Below are 24,938 nucleotides of genomic sequence, written 5' to 3'. Positions count from 1 at the left end.
GAAAAGAATGTGCCTAATTTCCAAGGTCACATCAGAAAAACTTCCAACTAAGCTTCTGCTTTGCTGACTGGAATAACAGTCAATTTGGGCTTGAAGACCTGAATACAATGTAAGTCCAACTATCCTAGAACTTTGCTACAATTAAGAAGCCAAGCACAAGAAGTCTGTAGGCCCTTCAGTCAGAAACACAGTCTTCCCAGCCCAGGCCTGGATATATTACTGTATGAGCATGAGCCTTAAGATAATTCCAATCTCTAGTTAATTCATCCTCAACATTCACGTCTTCCCAGCTGAAGCTACAGATACTGTGGGGCAGAGAAAACCATCCCCTTTTCCTGTCTGGATATCTGAACCACAGAATCCATGAACATAATAAAATGGCTAATTTAGTCACTCAAATTTTAATGTAATTTGCTATGGCAGAATAAAAAGTAGAACAGCTATATACTATATGTGGTTTCTATCTTCATCATTATTATCACCATTATTCTCATCATTATATTATCATAGCACTTAATATAATAATACTCATACCACAAATGTCTATTGACCCACCTATAGCCCTCATTAGATTCTAAGCTTCATGTTTCACTATCTAGCATAGTACCAGGTATATACACTAAATTTTTTGTTGAAAGAACTAATAAACTCCTTCAAGCCAACTAGATCTCCAGTGTTCTGACATACAGTCAGCCTAATAGTTACACAAACAGATGACAGAACAACATTTGGCCTAGCCATAAAAATCACTCATAGTCTGCCTTATACACAATGAGAAGCATCATTGATATTTTAGTGAATTTCCCCCAAGTCTTCAATATGTTTATAAATTGAGATATTCTATGTATCTTTTCTACTTTTTTCCACCTATATTGTATGTGTTTTTATTTAGAAACTTATTTTTGTTGATTGAATAATAGTCTATCATCTGAATACACCACACTTTCATCTATCATTAGATATTTACTGTTTTCCATTTCCCTTAATATACGCAATACTATGAAGAATTACTTAATATCATATTTAATAGTGAGAAACACTTTCCCACTAAGACCAAGTATAAGACAATAACATCCTCTCTCACCACTCCTTTTCAAAATTATACTGGAAGCCCTACTAATTCAATAAGGCAGAAAAGGAAATAAAAGGTATATAAAGTAGAAAGATACAAAATTGTCTTTGTAGATGCTCTGACAATCTATGTATAAAGTCTGAAAGAATAAACAATAGAGCCCTCTTGAAACTAATAAGCAATTTTAACGAGGTTCTAGGATACAAGGTTAATAAACAAAAGTTAATTTCCCTCCTATTTATCAACAGTGAACAAATTGAATTTGAAATTAAAAACACAATACCATTTATATTAACATACTAAAAATTAAATACTTTGGTATAAATTTTACAGAATATACAAAAGGTCTAGATGAGGAAAACTAAAAAAATTCCTATAAACTAAATTAAAGGAAAACTAAATAAATGGAGAAATAGTCCATGTTCATGGATAGGAATACTCAACATTGTCAAGATGTCAGTTCTTCCCAAACTGATCTATAGATTCAATGCAAACCCAATAAAAATCCCTGCAAGTTATTTTGTGAATATTGACAAAATGATTCTAAAGTTTCAATGGAGAAGCAAAAGACCCAGAGTAGCCAATATAGAAAAGCCAATATAGAAAAGGTTAGAGGACAGACATTATCTGACTTTGGGAAGTATTACAAAACTACAGTAATTAAGACAGTGTAGTATTGATCAAAGAATAGACAAGTAGAACAATGGAACAGAATAGAAGCAACCAAGATATCCTTCAGTAGGTAAGTGGATAAACTATGGTATATTCAGACAATGGACTATTATTCAATGCTAAAAAGGAATAAGCTATCAAGCCATGAACAGACATGAAAGAAACTTTAATGCATGTTATTAAGAGAAATAAGCCAATGTGAGAAGGCACATACTGTATGATTCTATATGACATCTGGGAAAGACAAAACTATGGAGATAGTAAAAGATTAATGATTGCCAGGGGTAGAGGGAAGGATGAATAGGCAGAGCACAGAAGATTTTTAGAGCACTGAAAATACTCTGTTTGATACTATAACAATGCATACATGTCATTATACATATGTCCAAACCCAAAGAATGTACAAAATCAAGACTGAACGGTAATGTAATTTATGGACTTTGAGTGATTATGGTGTGTCAATATAGGTTAATCAATTATAACAAATATACCATTCAGGTAGGGGATGCTGATAATGGGGGAAGATTATGAGGTCATGGGATATACAGAAAATCTTTGTACCTTCCTCTAAATTCTGTTGTGAACATAAAACTACTCTCAACAATAATATCTTAAAAATTACTTTTAGCTTTTTATATAAATCTTTGGCTAAACCTTTGATTGTATCCTCTGAAAAGATTCCCAAAAGTTGAGTCATTGAACTAAAAGCTAACTATTATATTTTCATATTGATAATAAAAATGGCATTGCATTCCAGAAATATCAGAAGAAGTTAATTCTAGAAGGAAGAAAAAGAGTGTCATCATATTCTTACATTAAATAAGTAATACTTTTTTTAACTCCAAATTCTTTAATTAACAAATATTTCATTTCTAGTAAGTTTGAACTTTCTATGTTCACTTACATTTCTAATTTTGCCAAGTTACCTCTTTAATACATTTTCTTTCTACTTTTTTTTTTTTTTTGGTAGAACTTGCAAAAGCTCTTCCTATGGCAGAATATTGAATCTTTATATTTTTACATATTATCCTTTAGTTTATTTGTCTTAATTTTGCTTATGTTACAGATACATAATTTTTATACATTTTTAATGTTATAAAATCTATCACTGATTTATTTTATGGAAGTTTGATATTATTTTAACATTTTTCATGGATTAGGACATCTGCCCTATTCACAGTCTATGCCAAATCTCAAATATGGCATGTGACATTATAATAATTAAGCTACCCTGTCATTTTACAAGTGTTAAGAACATGTCATTCCGCCAAGATCAAGGCTGCCAAATAAAACTGAAAAGAAATTATATTTCATCTCCTAATCCAATCTTCTATACCCTACTCCTAGGGTAGAAATTGCAAAGACATCAACTTTATAGATCCTTATTATCACATGTTCTATTTAGCCTAACAATCCTCCCAGCATATAAGATGGACCCATTAGTAAGTATTACCTTTAAATGGGTCAGCAGCATTAGCAACTTGCAAGTTTGGGGATAGTGGGTCTAAATATTTTCTTTAACAGAATTCCTAGCTTTGGTGCTAAAGATAATTTGTTTATGATTTTAATAAATATTTACTCAGCATTCACTTCATGACCTAGCTAAGGCTGAGGACATAAAGAAGAGTAACATGTCTTCTCTATCCTTAAGGAGATCCTAACCTTGTTAAATATAGAGATTAACATAAACAAACACTTGTTTTAATAATAGTCAGAGATGGTGAATTGATAAAATCATTCAAAATAATATTTAGGTAACTAAGCTAACTGGAAGAATTTCCCCATTTTAGAGTTCTAATCAAGTGTCCAAAGTCACTCTAGATTTTTTTCGCCTTTTTTGTTTTAAGTCATTTTGTTGCATAATTGCTGGAGTAAAATTCACTAGAGATAAGATGAATCAGCTAAGGTGTAACAGTAGCAGCAAATATTTATTGAGCATTTACTATAGGTACTCTGGAGATATTAAGAATCATGAGGCATTGAGGCACCTGGGTGGCTCAGTGAGTTAAAGCCTCTGCCTTCAGCTCAGGTCATGGTCCCAGGGTCCTGGGATTGAGCCCCACATCAGGCTCTCTGCTCCGCAGGGAGCCTGCTTCCTCCTCTCTCTCTCTCTGCCTTCTTGTGATCTCTCTGTCAAATAAATAAATAAAATCTTAAAAAAAAAAAAAAGAATCATGAGGCATAGTTCCCACCCAATAACAGTTCAAAGTCAACTCAGTAAAATAAAACGCATCTACATTAAATGACAATTTTAATAAAAGACAAATGAACAGAGAATCATATGAGTGCTATAAAAATTCAAAGGAGAGAATATTCACATTAGTCAATGAAGGTCATATAGGATATGAATGAGACCAGGAAACTCAATGGGAAGAAGACTATGGGGCCTTCCTAGAAATGTAGGACATGTTTAGTGACAGTGAGGATAAATTTCTTGGCTTACGTTACCTTTAGATATCTAAGTTCATTTTTATAGTCTCAGTATTAGTTGGTACATAGCAATTTATAGGTAGTAGGTATTTTTGAGGATATTTAGTTCCACCCATCCATTTACTTGAGACACGGCAAATTTAGGCCAAAGAGAAGGAGCAATATACCTTCCCAGATGGCATGTTAGTAAAGCAGATTCAGGACACTAGTCTGCTACCTTACACTCATCCTTCCTCTCTCTACTCTTAGAATATGAAAAGCTAGAATATCTGAGTTCAGAGATTATAGAAAGACCATTCACACTACACATTCTACCTCTTTCATTCTAAGGTCCCTTCTGAAAGTATCATCTGTTTGGGGGACTTCTAGAATACACTCATGTGATGAGGTATTCAATAAAGACCACTATGGATGTTATTGTATAAATTGGTTGGTACTTATTTTTAGAGCTCCCTTAGACTATTTAAGAAATACCAACTGAAATACAGTACACCCGATTGCTACATAAAAGTAAAAGCAAAATAGAAGTTTCAGGTAAAGCAGAGCCATAAATCTAGAAACTTAAGCTCCTCTCCTCAGGCAACTGAAAGCCAATTCAGCATTTCCTCTTACTCGTTGACAGCCTCTTGGGCATTCAAATAGGAAAGAGTTGAAAACCAGGATTTCCGGTCCAATCTAATACTGGACAACACTTAATGGCTTAAGTAGATTAATATTAATAATACTCTAGCTATTGGAATTTTGCCTTTCAGCACCTTTCACTGTAAGCTTTGCCTGTACTTGATCTACAGGGAGGCTGAATGTTGAAGAGTCTTTTACCAGACCTGCTCTCATTCAGCACCCTGTCTGGAAATGACAACCCAATTTCGACACCAATCAATCAGTAAGAATTTATTGACTGCTACTATGTTCCTAACACTACCTATGATAGTGACAGAGACCTGGAAGGCTATGAAACATGTTCATTTTCTCAAAGAAGTTAGAATCCAGTTGGGTTCTCAACATTTACATATGTAAAACAAATATAAACCCAAACAAAACAACCATCAGAAGAAAACTCCCCGACTTAAAGGGTCTAGAATCTACAAGCTAAATGGAAGAGCTCAAGGGGGCAATCAGAGCCAAGGGATTATGAAGCCCTTATTATGGAGGAAAGGCCTGAACTGGCCTTGAAGGATGCCCAGAATGTTCAGAAGGAAACAGCAGAGGGAACAGAGTTCTAAAACAAAGTAACAATATGAGGGAGGATAAGTCACAACTGTGGGATACTGATGAAAACTTTACTGGGGGATACCTGGTTGGAGTAGTACAAAAACACCTTTGGTTAGTAAAAGAAAATTAGAAGTTAGACTGGTCTGGATAGAACATTTGACATAAAATATGAAAATCTGTTTTCAAACATGTTTCTCCCCAGTTAGTGGTATCATTTGAATGGCTGAAATTTCTCTGACATCTGTAATATCTTGCTAAGATACCTCATGAAGGAGATAGTTAAACATGAGTTGAAGAAATGAATGAATAGTTGATCAATAGATAAATGTGTAAGAGTAAATTATACCTAAACTACATGCATTCAAGCATGTTTTTTAAAATACGAAAAGTAACAAAAATTTTACCGTGTCATGCTATCCTCAGCCAAACACCTGAAGCACAAAGAAACCATTCAGTTCCATAAGAAGGATTGACTATGTACCGTACAGATATGGCTGAGAACTTCGCTCTTTGGGAGTTAATGATCTAGCACAGGTAGAGGTGGGTGGGAGGAAAGAGAAGACAAAGGGAGGGAGGGAGGGAGGGAGAAATGGTGGGGGACAGAGAATGAAAGAAAAAAGGGAAAAGGAAGGAAAGGAAAAGAGAGAAAGAAATCAATTCAGACATCTAGTGTTACAAAGAAAGTGACACACTAAGAAACGATGGAAGTGGCCGGTGCGGGGGGGTTAGCCTCTTTAAACTGAGGGTCTGAGAAAACCTCTCCAAGGAGTCGACAGTAGAGCTGAAACTTCAATGACAAAGGAAGCCTAACTCACAAAGATTTTAGGGTGGACACTTCTGGGTCAGTGTGAACAGCCCTGTGCGGAAAAGACATGGGTGTCATAGAAAGGTGACCACTGTGTCTCAAGTGTTTTACAGAGCTGGGAACAAAAGGACAGGAGCCACGAGTGAGGACAGTGGGGGGTGGCAGGGCCAATTCACAAGAGGACTGGAATGTTGGAAGGCTTCAGCTAAGGACAAGGCATTAGGAGGCACAGTTACTGGAGGGGCAAAAGACAGCCCACCACTCACGGGTCATGCTCTCTGTAGGAAATGCCCATACTCATCAGAGTGTATATTTGTCTCGGAGCCTGGAGACATGGTTGTAAATTCAGATCAGACCTCAAGATTCCAGAACCATTTCCTGATTTATCTATAGACAATGGCGAGTTGCAGGTTGAGGATTCTACTCATTTTTCACAATGGTTAATGCGGTGACTCCCACCCCTATAAAAATCACTGCAAACAGTAATTGTCCTTTTCCTGTGGTGAACTGTAATACGGGAGAAAAGGTCCTTATAAACAGTGTCTCTGCTGTATTTCTCTTCTTTCTCAGTACGAGACAGCCAAGGGAAGAGTATTCAGAGTCTCATGGCAGAAGCCCATGATTCACAAAGATGGCTGCTCCTTTCAGGTCCTGACTCAGCCTTGGGAAGAGCAGAAGCAGAAACTTCCCCTCCAGATGTGCAATGAGGGGAGAAAGTCACTCCTTCCTCAGGGGACAAAACAATGCTTTGAATTTCAAAGGCAGATGCCCCAGAGGCCCCTCCAGACTCACTCCACAAAAATGTTTGATGAATTACCATGGCAGGCATCAACTTTGCAGATTAATGACCAAAAGAGTTTAGTTTATGTCTCAGTGGAAGAAGATAAATTTTCTCTTGGCTTTGAGAATCTGAGGGATTGAGAAACCCAGCTAACCACAGCACCTCTCTCTTCATTCACAATGCTTTACCATGGGTCGTTTACTTTCTACATTCCCTTTCAGCGGGTTTTTATAAATTTAAGTGAAACAGACAGCATGTCTGTGTTCTCTGCTTCTTTTGCAATATGATGGCAACCAAGTGATTAGAAATTGTCTTTGGGTTGGTGTAGTCGGTGGAAAATCATTGAGGTTTGTTGTGAAATTTGTTCTCAACTCATAACTCAACTAGACACTGAATGGCTATTTTCCCAACTTTAGACCAGGCTGCTAAAAAGTACTGGCATCCAACTGAAAATATATGTCAAGGCCAAACCCCCATCCTGTGTATATGTGCATGTGTGCATGTGTGTAATTTACACAGTCTAGAGTTCCAACCCAGGAGTAGTAAGCCTACTTTACAAACTAAAACCTGAGCCCAGGAATCAAGGTTATGATTATTTTTTCTGCCCTCACCTATTTCTCCACCTCAACAAAGCCGTGTGCTTTCAACTCCTGTTAAATATTAAGGACAATGTTTCCCTATGTGAAGATATTATTACTTGACCACTCCCACGTCATATTTTGCATGCAGCACCATTTATATAAACCAACTGATCATCTTTCTTGAACCATTACGATCTGCTTAGATCTGCACTACGGTCTAGGTCTTGGGGATACAAGGGCAGAACAACCCAAGAACTCTATCTCATGATGTATCTGAGGAGAAAGTATGTGAAATATTACAGAATTCTACAGGAGTATAACTGAGTGGGAAGACAAGTGGGACATCAAAGTATAGCTAGAAAATGGTCCAGACAAAGTTTTGTAAAGTAAAAGGGGTTTTCATGGGACCGTGAAGAACAGGTAGGAGTAGGACAGGATCCAAAGAGTTAGAGAAAGAGGATACTCTGTCCTAAGCACAGCAACACGGATGTGAGGGTGGGAAAGCAGACTATGGGTCTTCCCTGAGAGAAGGGGCAGATGATAAGAATGGTACACATTATGATGGCTTGGAACACCAAAAAGGAAAGGGGAACAGAGATTCTTTACTAGTTCTTGAGAAAGGGTAAAGTGAGGGGCACAATGATGAAAAGAAAACTTTCATTTTCCAACTACTCAGAGTCAATTTTACAAGAAGTTGCATGTAGATGATGCACATTACCTTACTGACAAATATGGACAATTGTCAATTCTACTTGGGTTCTCATTAGAGAATTAAAAACTTAATACATTTCCCTTTTTTTTTTTCAGTTAGAACAAACAGAAAAATGAAGACAACTACTCTCAAATAAATGGCATTTTTAAATGGCATTAAAAATTCCTAAAGGATGTAAAATAGTTTGAGAGTCACTGGCAAGAAAATTTCCTTTATAGTCAGAAGCCAATGTGAGGGCTACTTGTACTGTGTAAGAGCAATTAATCAGAATCAGATTTGCTTTACTACTTTAAACCAGGACAGGCTCAGGAAAAGCACTCTGGTGGCAAGCAAGATTACCAGCTTTTCAGAAAGGTGACCCAAGGTGAACATGTACCAGAATATCTTCCTCCAAAAGTAATATATACTAGATGATTATATACATATATAACTACTTTAACATAACAATATAAAAATGGGTTTTATTTGAAACTATTGTTCTAGAGCATTTACATTCCTGTTACATAAATCCTATTTGTAAGACAAAAAGTAGAATTAGTTAACAGTGGGAATTACTTAAAACTAATAGTAGGACTGACTAAACAGATAATACATGTGTTATGTTTCTGTCCTCTGATACAAATTTATTTTAACTCTTCTAAAACTTTTTATTAGGTATTTAGCTTTTGTAGGCTATACTACTCTATATTCTTAAAGTACATAAATATGAGATTTTTTAAACGGGGAATGAAAATACAATAGAAACAGATATTATGTATATTTAGAAAAAAATAACATTTTTTTTTTCCTCCTCCATACATCACTAGGGTATTTTTACTCTTGTTTCCCTTCCCAATAACGCTTCTTTTGACTGCCCTTCCTTTACTGGTGGTAAACCTAAACATAGTCACATGTAAAATTCTATTTGACTTGTGGCTATGCTCTTATCAAGCTCACATTACACTGCTCTGGTGTCAATCCAATGTGGTGACACCAAGTGAAACAGCCTATCAACAAAAGCATCTCAGCATGGAACACTCCAGTGTTTCCTCACTAGCAGGAGCAGGGTTTTAGACTGGAATCGGTTTCCAGCTCCCCCAAAACTGTTCCTTCACTTTGTCTCTCCCAGCCTGATTTTGATGGGCCAGAAGTCTCTCAATCAGCTTTGCTGCACGTGTGAATTCATCACAGAAACTTTCCGTGCCCAACCTGGCCATCGTTTTGAAACACTATGAAGTGTACTGGGTGTCATCATAAGTTCAACTTCTTTTTCTCGGGGAAAATGATTTTAAAGCACTGAGGTAATTCAAACCTGTGAATTCAAAAGTTTCCTCAACTTTAAAACCAAAGTTGGATTCAGAGTAATTACCGTTTTAGTAAATAAGGAAATTGAGAAAGTCCTGTTTGACTTGGTTGTCCTCTGGTGACATATTTTTGGTCATTTAGAAGCAGGCTTATTTCTAAAAAAATTAGTCTTTTTTTCCCCCTTTGTGTGTGAGTTTTTGTCACATCCTACATAGAACATTAAATAACTCAGGTATAATTCTTTCCTAGGCTCCTTGTGGCCTCTTCATAGATATCTTAAGAGTTTGGGAGAAACAGCAAATAAATTTCTGTTTTACTGTAATACTGTCTGTCCTCCATTTGCATTCCCAGTGTACTCCCCATTAGTGAAGTACACTCTTCTTACTCCACTCCTTGAAGACAAGATTTAGAGCAGGACAACACTTTAAGATCTTTTCTAGACCCTCAATACTAATAGCCATTTTGTAGGCATGTACCTAAAAAGGCTAATTCCTTCTATTTCTATCAAGTCAAAAAGCTCAAGTGCTTCTGTTTTGAGGAAGCTAGAAGTGGTGATGGGTATTATGTAGGGCACATATTGCATGGAGCACTAGGTGTGGTGCAAAAACAGTGAATGTTGGAACACTGAATAGAAATAAAATAAAATGGAAAAAAAAAGTGACCGAAAACTTTATTTTTTAAGTTTCAATATCACAGGCAAGTAAATCACACCCTCTTTTCGCAGTGTTGTAGACAGGGTGTAAGGATATTCAGTAGATGAGTCTGTTTCATTTGTTTGGTAAGAAACTGAAAAACTGAATGGTGTTACCAATACCTACACTGTCCACTCAAAGGCAGGTAAATAAGCAAAGGCTAGCTTGGATAGGTTATCTAGGACAGCAACAGTCTTCTGTTTTATGGTTTCTGAAGTTTCATGAAAATCTTCAGAAATCAAGAAGATGATCTGAAACTCCAGTCTTCAAGTCCAAATACTGAAGACTTAGAAGAAACATTATCGCATTGCTGTGGCTCAGGGAATCACTTGACATGTTAAGGAAAGCATGGTTGTTGGTCAGATCTGACAAAATTAGCTCTACTCTGTAAGAGGGCAACACATCTGTTACCCAGTATTACTCCCCAGGACATTTTAACTCAAATTTATAAATCAGGCAAGGTAACTTAAATTGGTGTCATAGAGAGCTCAAGGAAACAATATGATAATGCTATTTGTTTGGGTGGTATACCCAAGATAATTCAGCAGACTGTTTTCAACTAAGTATTGGTATCTTCTTGGGAGACAAAAAAAGCTTCTGATTAATTTAGAAGTTCTTATGTGTCTCATTCTAAAATGGTGAGATTCAGTCTCCCAAGTGCTTTCACTTCTCTTTCTCCACCATGCCCAATTTTCTGCATGTTTTGCAAGATGCTCTCCTTTGGTTATTGGTTTCCCCAATCTAATTGTATGAGTCCTTCCATCTGTCACTATATAACAGTCATTTAACCTTCTTTTTCTGGGGTTTCTAGGTCATTCTAGCATTGGCATTATAATCACCTTCATTTTCATTATCTGAAGTCTTAGAAAATATAGTCACAATGCATACAATGTCAAAACTTAAACTGGTGCACTGGTGATACAAAGCACAAGAATTAATCAACAAACAGAGTCAAAGATCGATGGACCGTGAATACTTATAATTACAAAGTGCTTAAAGTATACACTCAAGTTGCATCAATTGGTGTGAAACAACAATGGTTGATTCATTAGTGTGAACTTCAAATCACGGTTGGCAACAGAAGGGGAAACATAGTGACAGCAACTAAAGAAGATAAATAATCTATGCTTTATCTATTTGGCACTACAAACAGCATTGCTTTCTGCATCTATATTTGGGCTGCCATATGGGTTTTATACTTGTCCCTGAACCTTTGGCATCTATCACCAAAAAATAAGATTTTCTGTATCGCAGGGATGGAATTTCTGGGACATGGGATTCTCGGTTCTAAAACTAGGACAGTTGCTCATGCTAGCAGGACTCAAACATTATTCAGCATAAATTCTTACAAAGTTTGAAACAGAAAAGAACCATAAAGCCAATCATTTTATCAAGACATGATGAAACAAGACATAGAATAAGCTATCTGGGAAATCACGATCCATATTTAAAAATGGGCTATGTGCAGAAAAAGATGTCTATCTGAGAAATGAACCACTGGACATACACAAAGGTGGAGACATTCAGGATGGCTCAAACCAATACAACTGATGATCATGACTTTAAAAAATATAGGAGGAACAAAATCTGGTGCAGATGAGAATAAGTCCCTGTACTTTCACTTTTATACATCATCAAAGCTAAGCTCTCAAATTCTAAAGCAAATATCGAGATGTTAATAAGTCTCTATTCTAATGGGTTTAACAGTCTTATTTTTTAATTTTTTTGTTATTTATTATAAGTAGACTATTAGTGACTCTTCCCGCTCCCCCACCCATAGAGCCAATGCCGATTGGTTGTTTCCAAAACAAATATTCATCATAGAAAATGAGTCCACTTCTATTAGTAAGGAATTAAACTTTTTTATTTGGGGAAACTTCAGAGTAATGTATGAACGTATTTAGCTAAACTCAGAGGAAGCATCACCAGGGACTATTCCTGCTCATGTATCAAAAGGACTCTAATGTATCCGGAGCAGTACTTCCCAAAATTCAGAGACACTGCTAAAAAATTGTATAGTTAAATATATTTGAGGCACACTGGGTTTGAAAATTGTCAAACAGTATTCCTTTTTATAGATTCCACATATTTTTAAAGATTTTATTTATTTTAGAGAGAGGGAGGGAGCTAGTGAGGGGAAGGGCAGAGGGAGAGGGAGAGAGAATCTTTTTTTTTTTCCATTTTATTTATTTTTTCAGCGTAACAGTATTCATTGTTTTTGCACAACACCCAGTGCTCCATGCAAAACATGCCCTCCCCATTATCCACCACCTGTTCCCCCAACCTCCCACCCCTGACCCTTCAAAACCCTCAGGTTGTTTTTCAGAGTCCATAGTCTCTTATGGTTCGCCTCCCCTTCCAAATTTTTTTTTTTTAATAAACATATAATGTATTTTTATCCCCAGGGGTACAGGTCTGTGAATCTCCAGGTTTACACACTTCACAGCACTCACGATAGCACATACCCTCCCCAATGTCCATAGCCCCCTCCCCCTCTCCCAACCCCACCTCCCCCCAGCAACTCCCAGTTTGTTTTGTGAAATTAAGAGTCATTTATGGTTTGTCTCCCTCCCAATCCCATCTTGTTTCATTTATTCCTCTCCTGTCCCCCTAACCCCCCATGTTGCTTCTCCATGTCTTCATATCAGGGAGATCATATGATAGTTGTCTTTCTCCGATTGACTTATTTCACTAAGCATGATACGCCCTAGTTCCATCCACGTCGTCGCAAATGGCAAGATTTCATTTCTTTTGATGGCTGCATAGTACCCAAAGAACAAACAATCCAATCAAGAAATGGGCAGAGGACATGAACAGACATTTCTGCAAAGAAGACATCCAGATGGCCAACAGACACATGAAAAAGTGCTCCACGTCACTCAGCATCAGGGAAATACAAATCAAAACCACAATGAGATATCACCTCACACCAGTCAGAATGGCTAAAATTAACAAGTCAGGAAATGACAGATGCTGGCGAGGATGTGGAGAAAGGGGAACCCTCCTCCACTGTTGGTGGGAATGCAAACTGGTGCAACCACTCTGGAAAACAGCATGGAGGTTCCTCAAAATGTTGAAAATAGAACTACCGTATGATCCAGCAATTGCACTACTGGGTATTTACCCTAAAGATACAAACATAGTGATCCGAAGGTGCACGTGTACCCGAATGTTTATAGCAGCAATGTCTACAATAGCCAAACTATGGAAAGAACCTAGATGTCCATCAACAGATGAATGGATAAAGAAGATGTGGTATATATACACAATGGAATACTATGCAGCCATCAAAAGAGGGAGAGAGAATCTTAAGCAGGTTTCACACCCAGCATGAAGCCCCGTGTGGGGCTAGATCTCACAACCCTGAGATCATAACCTGAGCTGAAATCAAGAGTCAGACGATTAACCAACAGAGCCACAGGTGCCCCTACATATTTTTTTTTTAAAAGGTTCATGTGCAATGAGCACATTAGGAGTTGGAAAACACTTCTCTGAAGCCATGTTCCACAAACTATAGTTTGGGATATGTTGATATAAATACAACTGTATGTTAAAATAGGATTCTGTTTTAGGTTCAGTTGAAGTTCCAAGACAATAGAAACCAATTAGACCTATATACCAAGACAAGGTGCTGGATTACCCCAATAGGACTTGTAACAGAGGTGTCTGAGTACTGGATTTGCAAACCCTAGCTGAACACATCTCTCTGTATTCTCAAAAAGATACTGGCTAGGCTATGAGAAAACCTCGGAGTTGAAAAGTGGGGATTTTTAAAAAGATTTATTTATATTAGAGAGAGAGAATGAAATTAGAGGGGAGGGCAAAGAACTCTTGAGCAGACTCCTGGATGAGGGAAGAGCCAGACATGGGGCTCTATCATGACCTGACCTGAAATCAAGAGCCAGATGCTTGCTTAATCAACTGAGCCACCCAGGTGCCCCAAGAAAGCAGGAATTTCTTTAAAGAATTTTTTGAAACTTTTGCCAGTAATGTTTTACCCACATGGAAAAGGGTACTTCCCTCATGTCAAGCAAATGACAGGGAGTTCAGTGGCTCACTTAGGTAGCTTGGTAATGTGCCCCCTGCACTTTCAGGGTCAGAGGGAACTGACTTCTGATTTAAACATGAAAACTTTAACAAATGAACTTTAATAAGTGTCTGAAGCTGCCTTTTAGGTGGTTCAAGAAAAGAGACCTGATTTGAGGCTTTAAATCCAACTCACTATGAGAAAGCCAAAGACCCCTAATTCCATGGAGATATGGAGGGCACTTGGAGGGCCAAGTGCAAGACAAAGCACCCTAGGACAGTCTTGGATCCCGCACTGTTGGAGGTAAGGAGACCTTAGCAGAGAAAGTCCCCAGACGCCCAGGGTGTGAAGAAGGAATCACAAGTGTACAGCTTGTACACTTGGATTTATCATCAAGAGAACTGCAAACGAGAGGACCCCAGGTGTTCGTGAAACAGCCTGCAAGAAGGGCCAACCTGAACATCTGCCACCTGAAGGACAAGCCAGCAGATGGGCACCAGTCAAGCAAATTTGATCCTATCTCCCTCTTCTCTCTTGTCTTCCCACCCAACTCACCTGGTGTGTGGGAATGGGGAGAAGATGAAAGAATAAAGGAAGAAGCTATCCAGCATACAAAAGATGCATTACTTATGGATGAATTTCAGAGTTTTCATTCTTACCTGAGACTTTCATATTCATAACTGAACCAAGATTTGTTTGGAGACTCAGGTAACCAGAGGACTTATTATTATTGAAGAGTGAGTAGCAAGCTCTGGGCACCCACTGAAATTTTACTCAGAAGCAGAAGAATATCTAGCCCTATTGAGCAAATTTAGAAAGTCAGTTGTGAGGAAAAAATTAATTTGTGTTACATCCTACCATGTAACACTCAACTAACATTTTATTAAAAGTACCACTGGCTTCTTGTCAAGTACCTGAGGCTGATCCTGTCATTGTGTGACCTAGAGCCCTACCACAAGGAGGAGAAAGGCAAGCACTGCCTTGCATTTTTATGGCACTTCCAAGTCCAGCATCTCAGCTGATTCTCCCAAACCTATGAGGCAGCTGAATAGGTACAATTGTTTCCATTTCACAGAAGGAAAAACTGAGGATCAGTTCTGGGACTTGACTTAGCTAAAGTCTAAAAGCTCACGGACTGGCAGCTCTAAATTTAAGGACTCCCGTCATCCAGACTCCTTGCTCAGTGCTTCTTCCAACATTTATGTTATTTTCTTTAAAGAACGTAAGAGGTCACTTACAAACACCAGAAACCATTTCTCTTACATGATTGGAAATATTTCTCAGTGAATAAAACTGAAATAATTATAGCTGTTAAGTTTTTTTTAGATAGCAACATCAGCTTTGAAATAAAGTCAAGAGCAGCATAAACAATATGACCCCAGGCAGAGTAGATTAAAGACTTTTTCCAAATCCAGGCTGGTTGCTCTTTATAGCTGGATGGATTTTGTTTTTCTTCCTTTAAATAATTTTTGGTGGTAGTATGTGTGTGGTGGGGGAGGGAGGCTCTTTGATTACACTAAAACAAAATGTTGTGTACAAGTAACTTCTTTGGCATAAAGCACAAGGCCAATTATCACTTTTTTTCCTTCCATTTTTCTCCCCCCACTGGCACAAAATCTAAGAAAAGCCTCAAGGTGAAAATGATTTGCAGTCTATTTAACATCATGGTTATTTATTTTTATGAGACCTCATTATTGCTCTTTACCTCAAATTATAGATACATTCTTGGCTTCATTTCCCACTCCTCACAAGCCCCAGAATAGTGGAGTTTTCCCCCTGTATTTCTAAATAATCTTCAATATTTCATCAATCAAATATTTAACATCTCATAGATGATGTGTTGGACCAAGGCTAAGATCTGTGAAATCCAATAGTCTAAGCCAGAACTTTATGCCTATCTTATGCCATTGGAGTTACTTCCACTCTTATTTTGCCTCATTCCTTGAAGATTGAAACATGTTCCAATCCTGTTCCTAGGAACTGAAAATGTGTTGTTGGATTGAACTACCCATAACTCTCTAAAATATCCATAACATTATCCCTTTTTTAAGACAAAGCCCACTGAGCCTTGAAAAGGTGAAGTGACTGTCCCAAGTCATATAGCTAGCTAAGAGAAGGTCAGAACTTGAACCCAGATATCCTCAGTTCCAGTATCTATGTGCTGATATCACACTCCCTGTCTTTAGCAATCCCTTCCATAGAATGTACCCGGTAAGCTCAAAGTGACAAAGCTATGGTTAGTTTGTTTACTTAACCCAATGAATAAAAAAACTTGTTTTTAAGAAACGGAACTCTAACTTTCTTCTTGGAGAAAAGTTGTTTATTCCAAGAAACTAATAAGAAAAAAGGGGTGGATAAAGGACAAATGAAAAGAGAAAGGAAGGAAGGAAAACAGGAAAGACAAAGACAGAAAAAGTGGGAGGGAATGGAGAAGAAAGAGTAAGGAAGAGCGTTCCATGTTACCAGGTCAAACTGGGTTTGAACTCGCCTTTCTGGTTTTATTTACCACTTTATCTATGCTCCCATTAAACTGGTCTACGCTATACTGGCTATACTGAGGATAAGGAACTAAAAAAAAAAAAAAAATGGATTTGTATATTGCTCTTATATCCTGCAACCTGCTAAATTCACTTACTAGTTCTAGTAGCTTTTCATAAATTCCACAGTATTTTCAAAGGAGATGATCATTTCATCTATGAATAAAGATTGCTTTTATTCTTCCTTTCCAGTCTTTTTTGCCTTTTCTGTCTTTCTTTTTATTCTTGTCTCACTGCACTGGCAAAAACCTTCAGTACAATGCTGAGTAGAGGTAGCAAGCAAAAAAAAGTACAAAAATTTGTACATTTTTTTAATAACAAAAATAATTATTTTGCATGTATTGGGTAAAGCCTAGGGAAGCTATAGGTGAGTAAGAATCAGTCCTCAGCTTAAGGATTTTATGACCTGGTTGAGGAACGCTTTTAAAAAGTGTTAAGATGGAAAACCAAATAAAACTTAAAAGATAAACCAGGACAGGTCCTTGAATAATAAAAATGACAACAGCAGCAATAGGAGCCTTAATATTTACAGAAGGATTGATATAGGCCAGGATCTGTTGAAAGTTCCTGAAATATATTAACTCATTTGACTCTTGCATCATATCCCCATTTTATAAGTAGGGAATAAGAGACACAGGATAAGTGACTTGTGTCCCTATAGTCAGTGTTCTTAAGTGCTAGACTAAATTGCTTTCGTCTTCATTAACAGGTATTGAGTGCCTACTCTTTGCTAATTACTATGTCACTTTCAATTACTTTAATTATTACAATAATCTTGTTTTATAAATGAAGGAACAAGGTTCAGAGAGTTTAAGTGACCTCTCCAAGGTCATTCAACTAGCACAAGACTCAAACTGAGGTGTTCTGACTCCAAATTCAATAGCTAATATTTATACAGTACTTTGCAGCTTACAAAACTCATGATCACATTTATGTCTTAAAATGGAACTTAAAGGAATTGAGATTTTATTCACGAGGCAAAGGAGAACCTTGGTCAGTTTTTAAGAGAAGGGAAAATATGAAAGAGAGAAGAGGAGTTTCTGGAAGGGCAGGGCAGCACTGTGCTAGATGGATTTGCCGGGGCAAGTGTACAAGCCCAGGAGTTAGGAGACGCTGCAACTCTCAGGACAATCCACATTCACCTCTGAACCTCTGAGTCCTTCCCTCCAAACTCATTTGCCAGTCAGGAAAAGTCCTGTTTTAAATAATGTTCCAGGAGGGAACTCCCAGAAGAGCAGAGATAATAAAAGTATTTCTTATATCACTTCTTCTCCCTGCATTTAACTTTCAGGAATATTTTTGTTAACTGAGAAGAGCACACCAAGGAACCATTATCACTGATACAAGGAGAAAACGGACGGTAGATTTCCTCAGCCATGTCCTGTCAGTGTCAACAATTTAACTAAACATATAATAGTCATAACCTCATCAGTGTTAAATTTTCTAGGTTTCTGGCACATATCTCTTCATCTCCCTCATTAAGTTTATAGAGTGTTCTTTGGTACATTTGCTCGGTATGAGGATTTCAGTTTCAACTGGCATATATTGGAGTCAAACAGGGGAGTGATTTTGCTGCCTTAAGTAGTTAGCAGAATAAGAGAACACAGGAAATGGACCAATGCCCAAAGCCAGGTACTTGGCAAATAACATCAGATAGATTTGACCCCATCCATCACAATCCTGGCCCATTCACCAGGGGTGGGTCTAACAAAGGTAGGCCAACCAAGCTAGAAATATGAACAGTTATTTTGTTTTCATTATCGTCCTTACTGTATGTCCTATATACTATCCCCTGCTCAGGGACTCCCCTTGTTCAGGAATGGAGTCTTGAGGTCCTCATGATTATACTCCCACCAGGGTGGTGACTCCAAACAAACTTCCCCACCCCAAATCTATCCCAAACCCCTTTCGTTTTATCCTCATTCTAACATGTCAGCATTACTCAAGTAGGTCAGATAAAAATGTTTGTTGCAGTATCATTCAGGCAAATATTTAAGGGATAGCAAGCTTGATGTGATTTCATTCCCAGGGTTATCTAAATTTCATTACCAGGGTTATCTACATTTAAAAAAGGAGACCCCAGAGTCAGAAATGCCTTAACCTATAAATGAAGTTAAACTATAAAGATAGAGTACCATGGAGCTTCAGGCTGGGGGTTCTTCCAGCTTCCATCAAAAATGCCCTGTGAGAAACAGCTAACCGCCCATCAGCATACTTAGACCTCAACTCTCCATCTGTCCCATAGGGATATAACCCTGACTTGATAGGATTATTATAATATAGGGATATACTATGACCTCACAGGATTACTGTGGGGATTAAGCTACTTGGTTAATCATTGTTACAAACCTCTCAGAAAGCTATAAATTACCATGCAGAAGTGAGAGCCTTCTAGTGACTTCTGAGTTTTGCCTTTAGCCACTTGATCTACCTCCTCTGGGTCTGAAGAGATGGGAAACCCCTGCACAGTGAGTCTGTTTCAATTAGATAGGATTGTGACTTCTAGCTCTACTACTTGTGGGCCTCAACTACAGATCGGTTATCCAAGCTCCAGTTTCTCAACAACCCACAAAAATATAGCCCCAATTTTTTGGATGGGTGGAAGAGCAACTACTTTTACCACTGGCAGCAAAGACTATCTCAGACCTATTCACTAAGCTGTCATACCAACACTGTGTGAACCAATAACTGAGCCAAGAATGTGCTTCAAGAAGAAAGATAAAACTTGCCACTATTTCACTTTGAAGGAGAGCTCCACTCCCAACCATAACAAATCTTTATATTTTTATCAAGAATGGGTTTCTTCAAAGCCTGTTGTCTTCTTCCCAGAATATTAGGGCATAGTGTATATCTTCTTTCACTACCTCTCATGCCTAGTTTCCTTAGAATATTAGGGGTCTACTTGATTATCTATAAGTAAATAAATTCTAGATATTTGAGGGGTATTAAAAAATGGGGAAATGAGGATTTCACAATTCCTGATCAAAATGTCACTGAAGAATAGTACTGAAGAAGATCCTGAGACATTCACTTTATTTTGCAGAGTGGGGAACTGAGGCCTGAGCTTAAAGCCACATTCTGGAGTTATGAGGCAGACCTGTGGATGGTGTATCAACTCTACCATACAGTGTCCCTTCCTCTCTGTTGTGCATGCCAACAGAGAGGAAGGGACACTGTATGGCACTAAGGCAATCAGAAGGTGTTCTTTCTTTTTAACTTGTTTTGCCATTCTTCTCTAGAAATTAATAAATAAATAATGTCCCACCCATGTTTTAGTCTTCTTCCCTTCTCACAGTTTTCTCATGTTTCCTACTCAGGTTTCAGGTCAGTGCTGTGAACTAATAGGCCTTTAACTCAACACTTTTGCAATGACCAATGGAATAGATGAATAAATGGCTGCTCAAGTACCTGTCACCATCCCTGCTGTGGTCTATTTGCAGAGACGCCAGTGTTCTCTGTCATAAGATACAACCACAAGGACACTGGGGAAAATGGGGGTGTGGAGGACAGCTCAATGGGCCATCTGCTGTCTGTTCTATGGCCTATAGCCAGTGTGCATGCTCTGAGAGAGAAGAGAGAGGGGATCTCACCACGGGGATGGGAAGAATGCTGACCCCTGCCACCCATCTCTGTGGTGGTGAGGCTGATGACAGCATGGAGAGCACACAACTCTGGCTCGATGCCAAACATCTGGGCTCAAAACCAAGCAACCAAGTTGTTCAAATCAAAGAAAATCTAATCAACAAATGTTTTCAATGCCTACTATGTGCATTCAGACAGCTGTGGTTAGAATGGATGACATTTGAGTCTTCCTGAGCCTCCCAAATTCCAATGCTCTCTGTTCCAGATGCCTGATATTATATTAATCAACTATTCATGTTTTGAACTGAGCATCTGTTGGCATATGCTGATGTACAGACAAAACAAAATGTAATGAATTATTTCTCCAGTACATTAATGGTACTCTTGTCAAGCTCCCTAGAGTGAGGCTGAGGATAGTTTACCTCAAGCCACTGGCCATTTCTAAGATTGCCATGCCTCTTGCTGTTTCCTGCTCTATCAGAATGCAGAGAAGCTAGGAGGGACATGCTCCCTGCCCTAGCTCCAGGGAGATATTCAGGTGAGGACACCACCAGAGGCAACATCTTTCTGAAATCACTGGTTGCCTCTAGGCTCCAAAGCACTCAATGCCAAGAGGGAACCTTGTGCATAATTTGGCATCTGTGGTGCTCCAAGAACAAAGGATATAATATCCCTTTGTTTCCGGACATCCTAAAGTTAAAATGACATCTTGGCTGACAATTATGATTCTGCATTCTTTTATAAATCATGTTATTTCTGAAAGAAGTTAAAGCAGGTGAATGAATAGTCAGTTGCCTCATTTCTGGCATTTTTCCTCTGAGGACTGCCAGGGCCTTCACTAATATTACCACCAAACATTGTAGTTATGAAATGAATAAAGTCAAGGGATTTGCTTTTAGCTTGCTTTAGGCCATTTACTGTTTTCATTCTTCAATAAGAAGAAACAGCCACTGAGGTGAAGATGGGAAGACCTCTCCATATGTGATGGTGGTCTCTGATTTTCCGAGGTCCCCTAGCTGTTGTCAAATAGGCTTTGTACACAATTCAGTTAGTACAATTATGCTTGCCTTCCCTGATTTCACAATGACCTCTAAGCTACTCAAAGTCATTAGGTTCTTCCAAAAGACTCTTCCTCCTGGCACTATGGCACCAAGGACAAGAACCTACACAATAATTATGACAAGGAGCTTATGGATAAAGAAAGAGGACCACTAAAGCTAGGCTTGCTTATAACATTCTCAAATGGAAATTAGAGGTAAGAGAATCTGGAAATTAAGGTGTCCTCACCCTGAGGTTTGTGGACTCATCCTTAAAAGTGTGAAATAGAAAACCCCATTGGCCATTTCCCTTTTAAACTAGCCCTGTCCAAAAGAGAGAGTGATCTCTGCAGCTGGTCTGCTCCATGCGTCACCAGTTTTCTTTGTGTCTATGCTCAGCTACTTAAGAAAAAGCACATTAAAATGTGTTTTTCTCAGGAATTTCACCTCTAATTCTCTGATTCCTTTCCTAGGTACATGAATAAAACTGGACAACCCACAGGAAAACCAAAAATTCCCATTGTCCAGAGACTATGTTATTCTGGACAGTGCTCTGAATAAAATTAGAAAAGGATGCCCCACTGGGAGGATGCACCTACAGACACATAGCTTGACAAGTGGAACCTGGGCCAGATTTTGATCCTGCTGACTAGCCTCCTTGGTATATGGAAATCTGGTAGTACTATCTCCCCCCTAAAACCAGAAGTTGGATTAGGTTCTAAATGGTCTGTCTCCTCTCTTCTGAGCTCTACTCGTTATCTCCTTTGCTACAGAAAATCTCCAAGTATCTCTTCAAGGAGAAAGCTTCCCAAACTACTTCATCAACAACAAAAGTTTCAACCCAAAATTCCAAACTCCTTTTATATTCTCAGCCCCACTCCCAGCCCATTAATGACCTCACAGAGGAGAGTTGGGGAGAAGGGTGAAGTATATCTATACCTCCTCTTGCCTCTATCTACCTCCTACTAATTTTGTTGCTTGCACACTTAACCTTGTTCTACCTTTCTCATTTGACCTTTCACTACAGTAGTTCTCCACTAACTCAACTTTTTTATTACCAGCTTTGCTTGTCTACCCCAAAATGGAAAGACAAAAATTCTAAAGCAATAGTGCTTATACTCTCCCCATGCCAACTCCTCTGTGGAATTTTGTAACCCAAAGCTGACCCTAGCCTACATGCTGGAATTTCTTTACCATTGAAGGACTATTTCTGCAAAAAATTTTGAAGTTGTCATGTTCATTTAAAAAATAAGATGATAAAACACATACACAGAGCCATTATTTGTAAAATGCCTACAGATGATGAAGAGGAATGCATATCAATATATACACATGCATGCAGATGAACGAGGGAACATATGTGTATGTGTCTACTCAAGGAGGCCAAGAAGAGCCTTTCAACTGAAGAACGTGATTAAATACTAAGGAAAATGACAGGAATCAAGACTGATTTCAAATTTCTTGTAGCTTTTCCTTCTACTACTCCCTCCAGACTTTAAAAAAAAAAAAAAAAGTGTTCTCAGGACTCCATTTAAATTTGATACCTAAATTAGCTTCAAAAAGCAGTCACATGGTGGCAGATATGCAGGGGTTACCAAGCAGGGGTCTCATTGTGGTATGAGAATGATTGCTAGCTAGAAAGGGGGATTTTCTAGTCCTCTTCTGGTATTGCTTAGCTAAATAAACTATGACACCTCTGCCCTTCAGTGCTTGATATCTTAGATTCTTTCCAGAGTTTACTAGTGTTCTGTGGTTATATTACTTAAAAGTTATGTGGATATTTAGAATAATGACTACCATGTCCATGATGACCACCAAAGCCACCACCATTATCATCCTGACTTCTTTTCTTTCTAGAACAATTTGCAATTGACTGGCTATACCTGTACCTTAAAGAGGTGACAAAAAGTTTATTTCCCCAGTTTGCAAGGAAAAATAAAGACAGAATTTTTAGTGGCTTACCCAATAAATCTGAGTAGTGCCAATTTCAAACTTCACAAATGTCAAAGAGCCCAGTGAAAGACTGTCTCAAACTCTAATGATGGAAGACCCTTCTAACTGGGTTTCCACAGTAGCTATCAAGGATAATAATGGAAATTCCAAGAAAAACTTGATCTTCAGAGGGCTTGGGCTCTGCTTATGGTCCTGAGTTTGGGCCAGGTACAGACTTTTCAAATGCTTTCCAAATACTCCCTAACCTAACAATTTGAGACATTCAGTGCTCAGTGTGTCGTTTTACCACGAGCACTCATTCAACTGTTTATACTGCATATAACTTAAAGGTTGAACATGTCATTCCTCCATTACACAAAAAATTAGACTCAGCTTCTTAACCCAAAGATACCCTAAAGAAGAAGTTCATCTTTTTTTTTTTTTAAATATAGAACACTTCATAAATTTGCAAGCCATCCTTGCACAGGAGCCATGCTAATCTTCTCTGTACCGTTCCAATTTTAGGATATGTGTTGCTAAAGCAAGCACAAGGTCTGTTTGAGAGACAGAATGATAAGTGGTAAAAATCACAGGTTTTGGAATCACACAGACCAGCAAATAACTTTAAATATCTATGTTAAGAGAGGGTAGCACCTGAGAATACCCAGACGTGTTTGTTTTTTTTTTTTTTTAATGGATTATTCTCCCCTTACCTCACTGGATACAGTTGTTGGCACACAGATATACTCAATAAATATTTATTGAATGAAATTAATCCATTCTCATATTGAACAAATCTACTTTCACCTAAAGGGGACGCCATAATCTTTAAGTAATATGATACTGTGGTCCTTACAATTTCTTTACGGTATAGTTCTGGGTTTGAGATATTGGTGTCTTTGTCCCACCTCATCCATAAAGCTTCACTGACAGCTCCAGTCTACCATACTCTATTTTTTCTGACTCCCTGTTATACTTATTCCAGGTTCCACTCACTCTGACACATACATGATATCTTATCTTGCCATGTAAAATGTGTTTCATAAACACATCATCCTTCCTAAGAGCCTGTAAGTTCTTCAAGGGCAAAGGCCATGTTTGATATTTATTTTGTATGTCCCACAGCACACAACACAATACAGAGCCCATAGCAGGCTCTGAACAACTACCTGTTAAATTGAGTTGCATTTTAAGGACTGCATTCCATTGCCAGCGATGACTTTGTTTCAGGAAATTATCAAAAGGCTGTATTCACCACTCATTTCACCCAAATTAAGCCCATGGGTTTCTATACTTGAAGTGCTAGTTAGGAAGCAGAGAATCAGAAAGCAGCTGCTTACTTTCAACAAAGAAGAGATTGCATTTCAGCAATGGATTGCAGGATTTCACGTATTAGTCACTCGTGACTCCTGGACAAACCCTTTGGTGTTATCAGGAATAAAAAGTAACCAAGAGACATGTCAAATATCAATTTCCAATTACTTTTCTGTAATGCATGTCTGCCACTTGGGAAAACTCCCAAGGGATCCATTGCTCCTTATCAGCTCAGATCAGGCTTACCTTTCAAACAGGTTACAGTGAG

General features: G+C 38.1%; 1 protein-coding gene and 1 non-coding gene across 3 annotated transcripts in view; both read right to left on the bottom strand.

Annotated features, from left to right (window-relative positions):
- The window catches only part of LRMDA (leucine rich melanocyte differentiation associated), a 1,053,965-nt gene that overhangs the window by 162,189 nt on the left and 866,838 nt on the right, over positions 1-24,938 (bottom strand). The window lies entirely within an intron of this gene.
- On the bottom strand, positions 23,799-23,905 carry LOC123955845. Its single transcript, XR_006821390.1, has one exon. It is a non-coding gene; the product is annotated as a U6 spliceosomal RNA (small nuclear RNA).

Source organism: Meles meles, chromosome 13 (assembly GCF_922984935.1).
Source record: "Meles meles chromosome 13, mMelMel3.1 paternal haplotype, whole genome shotgun sequence".
In the NCBI taxonomy this organism is placed as follows: Eukaryota; Metazoa; Chordata; class Mammalia; order Carnivora; family Mustelidae; genus Meles; species Meles meles.
This window is presented reverse-complemented; position numbering and strand designations above follow the sequence as displayed.